At 28.8% G+C, this 7,586-nt stretch overlaps 1 protein-coding gene across 2 annotated transcripts in view; it reads left to right on the top strand.

Annotated features, from left to right (window-relative positions):
- The first annotated feature begins 5,334 nt into the window (after window positions 1–5,334).
- LOC142323367 (5-hydroxytryptamine receptor 1B-like) overlaps window positions 5,335–7,586 on the top strand; it is a 28,960-nt gene continuing 26,708 nt past the window's right edge. For both annotated transcript variants that reach the window (XM_075362899.1, XM_075362898.1), the window contains exon 1: window positions 5,335–5,688. The gene's annotated coding sequence lies outside the window, so the exon portion shown is untranslated. The remainder of the gene's footprint in view (window positions 5,689–7,586) is intronic.

Raw genomic sequence — 7,586 nt, 5'->3', positions numbered from 1 at the left:
TAATATACCTCAATAAGTAATGTATCATTGGGCTCAGGTAATTAGTGAATAATCAGGAATGTCAGAAATATAAACTTTTGATGTCTTTTCTTTAAAAATCATTTGTTTATTGATAAATTTAATAAAATAATTTAAAATGTAAACAACTACATTCAATAAAAAATTATTGGAAAAAACGTATTATTTTAAATCTGTTGCAGGCAGTTGGTGTGTATTTTTGTCAGTAGAAAACAGAATATCAACTTATCTGAATGAAATAAACTAACACAGCTTCATTTAAACAAAACACTGGACAAACAAAGGAGAAAGTATAGTTTTTTATCTCCTTGTGACTGAGGTGGGTATAATTTATTTGTTCACAAGCACATAATGCTTATTTCCTCTTTTATCATTCATAATGTAAAGTTTTTAACTTTGATAGATATATAAGAATGAAAGTAACCAAAATTTATTAGTTGAATTTTTTAATGTAAAATAACCACATGCACTTGCACACACAAACACACATATACAGTTCTTGAATTGCTACTTCAGCAACCCATAATTTAATGCCTTTTTTATACTTCTATTAGATAAACCATTTTAAATTATTACTTAGAAACTGATATAAATACTATCACTTCTTCCTAACCAATAATACCAGAGTAGGCTCCTTTTATTCTGCAAGATGCTATTAAGAAGTGTGTATGTGTGCCTGCGCCCTATCAACTAAACCTCCAGCCCTGGCTGCCCATCCCTTGCTGGTACCACCCTTATAGCATTTCATCAGGAAGGGGTAATCAGCTTTTAGGCGCAGGGAATGGAATATCCCCGGCCTCATTGCTCCTAGACGACCCTCACATGCTTGGGGGACCCGCTAGTTGCTCAACCAAAGGCCTGTCCACCCCCGCACCCTCCTATGTCACGTGAGAATATGTGACTCTTCCCTCAATTTGAAGTCACCCATGATTGTCTTCAAGTAGGCTGCAATAACCTTCCAATGATCCTCATTTCCTAACATTATTCTCTGCAGATCTTCACGCAGGAACATGTCTCTGTCAAGCGTATGTAGCAGCTCTTCTCTCGCTGTTTCATATTTCCGGTAGAAGAAAAATATGTGATAAGGAGTCTGCTCCTCATCACAGACTGGACAGTTATCTGTGCTGTCAAGACCAAATCTGAAGAGGTAGGCCCTGAACCCCCCATGGTCTGCCAGAAACTGCATGAGGCAGTAATCCAATGAGCCATGGGTTGACTGCTATCCCACACCTCTTCTGGCGTACTACTGGTAAGTATAGACTAAACTGGTCTGACCAGTGAAGCAGTCTGATAAAAGTAGAGAGCCGATGTAGAAAGTAGAAACAGGATGATAGCTTCATGTAACATTATTTGTAATCCTGGAGTATTAAGCAAGTCATACCCTTAGGAAATACTAGAGTTTTGTTTTTCCATAAAAAAGATGAAATTTCTTTGTTTTTGTAAGTCATTGTCTTTTAATCTCAAAACATTTTCCACATCCTGCATTCTGAATTATCTGCTTAATATTATAAAATATGTCTACCCTTACAGTTTTTATTCTTCATGCTTACTTATAGCACTAAATCAGTTAATTTTAGATGCTTTTAAGTTCTTTTTTCAAAATTCTTTGACAAATCTCTTTTTTTTCTAGGTCATCTTAAAATTTTTTTATTTAAAATTTTGTCAACTTATCTAATTTTTTACATTCTACTATACAACAAAATTTAAAATGCGTCTTCTTTTTCTTTTATGGGTTCCTATTGTCTATCTTTCACTAAGTAAATATGCTAGTACATCTACTTTTAATAATAGCAGACTGATTTTCTACATGAATGATTTCACTTATGAGTCTTATCTGCTTTTGATATCAACCTTATTTCATCTGTCTAGAAATTTATTAGCTAAATGATTCATCTTCTGGTATATTATGGTCTACTATTTAAGTACATATTTGAGTGTTTGATTAGTTTGTACAAAAATATTTTTCATAAATAAAATTACAATTCTCATAGCATAGCGTTTGCACTGTATATAGCCACTACTTTTTTTTTATTCAAGAACCCCTACTTAATCTACATGCTACTCCCACAGATGTTCAAACAAAATTACGCTGACTTGTTAATTTCTGGTGTTCCTACAAAGATAGCTCACTGTGTAGGCTAAATATATTTTTCCAATATAAATATGTATGTGTCAAGTTTTAGTACATGCAAGTCATCATACTCATACAATTGTAATGATGCTCAAAAGAGTACTAGTATATTGGTCAATTCATCATTTTAACCGATAAAATATAAGTAGTAAGTGTTGTAAAGAATGTTTAAAAATTGGTATATTTTATTTTGTACAAGTTTATTTAATGATCTTCTTTAAAATCTTTTAAAATTTATAAAATCATCTTATGTCTTCATAAGATGATTTTATACATTTTTTGCTCATGAATGATATACATTTTAAAATCTGGTAAGAAAAAATAAAACCAACAGTGAATGTTAATATACTGTAATGAAAGAAATACTTCTGAAACACAGACTGCTAATAATGTTGTAGTTAAGAGTAGTACAGATTCATGGTAGTTTCATGTTATGAGTAGATGTGTCCAAATTTGTTATAGGTGTATAAAATTTATTAAAAATGACTGTTTTCCGAAATAACAGATAAAATTATAATTAGCTTTTTTTTATAATACAAAGAATAAAGATAAATATTAAGTTTAAGATAACAGAATGCCAATTTTTGAATTCCTATTTTTAACGCCTTTCAATTTCAACATTGTTAGTATAGCATATACACAAATAAAATCTAAGTAACTTGCAATACATTTGGTTCACTACTTAATTAGTATACATTTAATCTATAGTTATAATACATTTTTCTTTACATTCATTTATTTTATCTGTAAAATATGACTAAAAATCTTGAATTAATGAAAATAAATTATATCGTTATAAATAAATCTATACAATATAAAATTATAATATAATTTTTAAATATATTTGATTATAAAAAGCAAATAAAAAAGAACAATAATGTTGTAAAATAAACCACAAAATATTTTGCAAGCATAAAAATATACAACATTTGACTTTGCCCTAGATACTACAGGTTGAACAAGGACTAGTACTGCAAATAATCATAGACTTCTGTATTAGAGGATGGATTTAATAAGGCAAACATATTTTGTAGTCTCTTATTGAAAACTATAAACATTTTGAATGACAAATCAAAAAAAATTCAATAAATACAATGTTTTCAAAATTTTGTCAGTTTTCAGTCAATGTTGCGACTGTCTTAGTATGGCTGTTACCTTTGTTTTCAACCTGATGTTATTTCCATCGGTTTTTTTTTTTAATTAGGAGACAGGTCAAAAAGTATATTGGACTTGAATTGTGTCTATTGATGTAATGTGTTGTTTAGTGTTTGCATAATTTATAATGTTTGAATGTATTAAGATGTCATCCGTTTTTGAGTGCATATGAACATACTGTGAAGATGAAAGTTACTTTTACATTTCACAAGCCTATACAACTATTTAAAATTTATTTCTATTCTATTCAGTTATTAAGAAGTTTTCATTTTCTGAAACTGTTGATAATTCTGTTCTAATATGTTTAGTTTGTTGCATAAAATTTCTCTTTTTAAAAATTATATAATGTATTGACTTACTGTCATAATTACACAGAAGCTATAATTTCAAAAAATCTTTTTATAGCTGATTATGCAGCTCTTTCTTTAGTGAAGTTAATAGTGGTGACATTTCATTAAAAAAGGCATACATAATTAACTTCAAAAAGATTTTGAAGTATAATTTCCATGTAGTTTTTAAAGAGTAGTAACTAATTTTTTATTTGTTGGTCATTTTTTATGATTCCATTTCAAACTGACCAACAAATAAAATTCCCCTTGGGCTCCTAAATCTAGGCCTCCTTTAATGTTTAATTTTCATTTACTTTTCTATTGTATTTCATCGTTAATTACTTCTTTTACCTTTAGAAGATAGAAATTTGTGATAAACTACTGAATGTAGACTATTTCTGTAAAATTTTTAGAGTTGTAAATAAAGCAAAAAAGAAATGCGGGTAACTTTTTTAAACATCTTTTACTCCCACACATTGGAAACTGCAGTTAACTGAATTATACATGGTACATTTGTATTATACAGACGAAGATCTTTCATTTGACACTGTGCTAAATTTAAAGTAACTCTTTTCTTTTTTTGCTAAAAAAATTCAGCACTAACTGTTGCAAACAACATTTCTTATAATGCACTAATTGCCCTGTATAAATGCCAAATAATTTTATTTGCTTGCCAAATAAATAATTTTTAGTTAAGCGGTTTTAACTAAAATTTCTGTCAAATAAGATAGTCATGTTTATTTGTCACATTAATATGATTTCAAGGTAAACCTAAAAAGATGGCCCAAAATAATAAGATTACTAAAATATTATCTCATTATATAAAAAAAAAAAAAATTCTCATTATTGTGGCTTTTGTATATATCTTTCCTAACTAAAAGTTAAAAAAAACTGCTATTGACATTGTAACTATTAAATGTCTGTGTAGCATAACTTATGAAATTAAGCAAATGAAAGAGGACCCCTTCAGATACTGAACCTCCCTCTCTTGCACCTCGCTATTTAGAATCTTTTCATATTTATTGAAAATTATTATGTTTACTGATTTTTCCATAAGAAAAGAAACAGAAAGATACTATCTAAGGAGTGATGCATCCTAAAATGATAATTACAGTTTATTATTTTTTAATTTTTAACTTCTGAAAGCAGTTTATTGTGCTGTGATGTTTGGTCTATTATAAAAAATTATTCTGTTGTCATTTTAGTCATCAGTTTTGCTATTACTCATATTTAAAGTTTCATCCTTCAGAATAGGTTTTACACACACACCATAATTTTATAAGTTATTATTGTATTATAATTGTATTCTTTCTACAGTGGAAATTTACAACTTTCCAAATTTATTGTTTGAGGGGTTGGTTAAAAAAATCAGGCAGGCTTCAGAACATCAAAAAAAGTAAAATCGTGGTATCCCATTTTTTTTTAAAGGAACAATTTTTTCTGTTTGGAATATTTTCTGAAGGATATACAAAATCGAGGATTAAAGCTAGTTTTTATTAATTATTTAAAAAGTAAAAAAAAAAAAAAAAAAAAAAAAATGCCCAAGTAAAATGGGTTTTCTGTAATTTACACCTTTCTCTTGACTGCGTAAATCTTGACGCACGCATTAAATCGGAAATAACGCTAAGTCATATAAAAGCGGTTTAAACACTCGGTGTATTCCGTGGAAGGGGTGACTAGAGAGAACGAGGTAAACAGGAAAGTAGTGGGGATAGCTGAAAACGGTTATGGCACTGCAAGTGGACTCGAATTCCCTCTAGTAGTTTGACAGCAGACACCATCGTTCGACTGTCAGTCGCTCGACTTGGTGGTCTGTTACTACACTCGTGCACCGCGCTGTGTTCTGTTAGTCGTTACGTTTTCTATATATTTTATTCGTCGACTCAGCTAAACAGGCCGGTGATTTACAAAATTTGATTGTTCGAAAAGGAATAAAAAGGTCAACGTATTCTGTTGAGTGTCTAAATTTATTAAAAGGAATACAAAAATGTGTCGTGTCAAACGTCTTCGTTGCACATCGACTGGATAATCTGTTTATTTTGGTTATCAGACTCGGTAAGTAAAATAATTTTTTTAAGTTAGTTATTGAATCGGTCATAATCTGTTTGTTCTTTCATTATTCTAACAAGTATGTAATGGTGTTTGGGTGAAGGTTGTTATCGTCCTACGGTGACAACGACCGGTATGCGGAATAACTGACTTTTATTTATATACATCATTCATAACAAGCCTTCTAGACAGTTTTGCTGATATTTTAAAATCTTTACGTCCACGTTTTTAACTGCAGTATTGTCATAACTTTTCACTACAGTGTGATATTAAATAACTTGCGGTCAGATTATTATTTTTTTCATTTACAAAAATTAATTTTTAACTATAGGTTTTAATGATACGAAGACCGTTAATAATAATTAAACCTTGCTCTTTTCTTACAATCGATTTTGAATTATTTAATTTTTGTTACGAAATTAACAATTACAACATTTATAGTTTCTTATGATTGGATATTTTTTTTAGTAAACACTTTTATTGAAGCGGTAACTCTTTTGAGAATATACAACAGTAGGTTAAAGGAGAATTCGTGTTTTTGTCTTTATGATCCTTCAACTTCCATTTCGAAGCTACATAATTGATTCTAATTCTATATCAAAATAATTCTCATTTTTTTCTAATAAGTACTTACTCGCAGTTAGGATATATCAGATTTTATTATTGTTGTGAGGATATGTTAACTTTTGTAAGATGTTCGGTGTATATTTCCTTGGATTTGACGTTAAGAGTTCGATAAAGCTCAAAAATCGTTCCGAATCGTAATTAAATTCTTGTTTTTTTGTTATTTCTTTCGGGTTACTCAAGTTAATACCGATTAAAAAGTAAAAATATAAACAAAATGCAGAAGTAAATAATTTATTCTTAAATCTATTCACGTGGTTATAACGTAAATATCTTTAAAAAATAATGCATATTATTCATAAGTGTAAAATGGAATAAAATAATTCCGCAAAATACATATGATGAAAAACGATTGACGTAATTTATTTTAATAAAAACGTAATGATTTAACATTCATGGATATCTAGAATTTGATTTATTTAGATATCTATGTCGGAGCTGTTAGTGTGTGTGATGCGCGTAACAATATATTCGTATAATACCAGAAACATGATTTTATGTATGCGCAAGATTTGCCGAACTGTTATAGTTTCGTGATTGTCAATTATATATATCTGTATTAAAACGTGTGCGCTAGCGTAGGGCCAAAGGAATAAATTAATTATGTTTTTAAAATTACGCAAAAAATTAATTTCATTAACTGAAGTAAAAAAAAAATTGTTGCTTAATTTTTTTATCGTTTTAAGACGCTTCTCAGAAATTTGTATAAAAACTTAATTTTTTAATTTGGGTACTCTTGTAAATTAATAAATTTATGAAAAGTAACACACGTTAAAAAGACTTGAGATGTAAATTTGAGGTAATTATATTAATTTTTTAACGTTCTTCTATTTCTGTTTATAATATTATGAAATTAAAAAAAATATATACGTCTATTGTTTGAGTAAAGCATTTTCTGATATTATTTTCTGGCCGGAGGATGTTTTTCTCTTAGATGTAAGTTTTTATATTTGAAGAAAAAGTTTTAATTTATCAACCGAGATATAATTATACTGTACAGTGTACTGCGTAAAAGCTAATGTGAAAATTAAAAACAATTGTAATTATTGTTTTACGAATCTGAAAAACTACAAATTTACGATTTACTATACCCAGTTTGTGATTTCCAGATTGCTTTTGCAAAAATTTGATCGTTTTCAAGTATATGTTTTTTGTAAAAACCTCTCTTAAAGTTTGTTTTTAATAAGTTTATCTAAGAATGGCTAGATATGATTTTTCGTACTTGAAATCAACAAATCTATACTAGTGTCTGTATATCATTTTAGTCATAAAAGCACCTA

The sequence above is a fragment of the Lycorma delicatula genome, chromosome 4, assembly GCF_047948215.1.
Source record: "Lycorma delicatula isolate Av1 chromosome 4, ASM4794821v1, whole genome shotgun sequence".
NCBI classification, from domain to species: Eukaryota; Metazoa; Arthropoda; class Insecta; order Hemiptera; family Fulgoridae; genus Lycorma; species Lycorma delicatula.
Note: the sequence above shows the minus strand (reverse complement) of the source record. Positions and strands in the feature narration are given on the sequence as shown.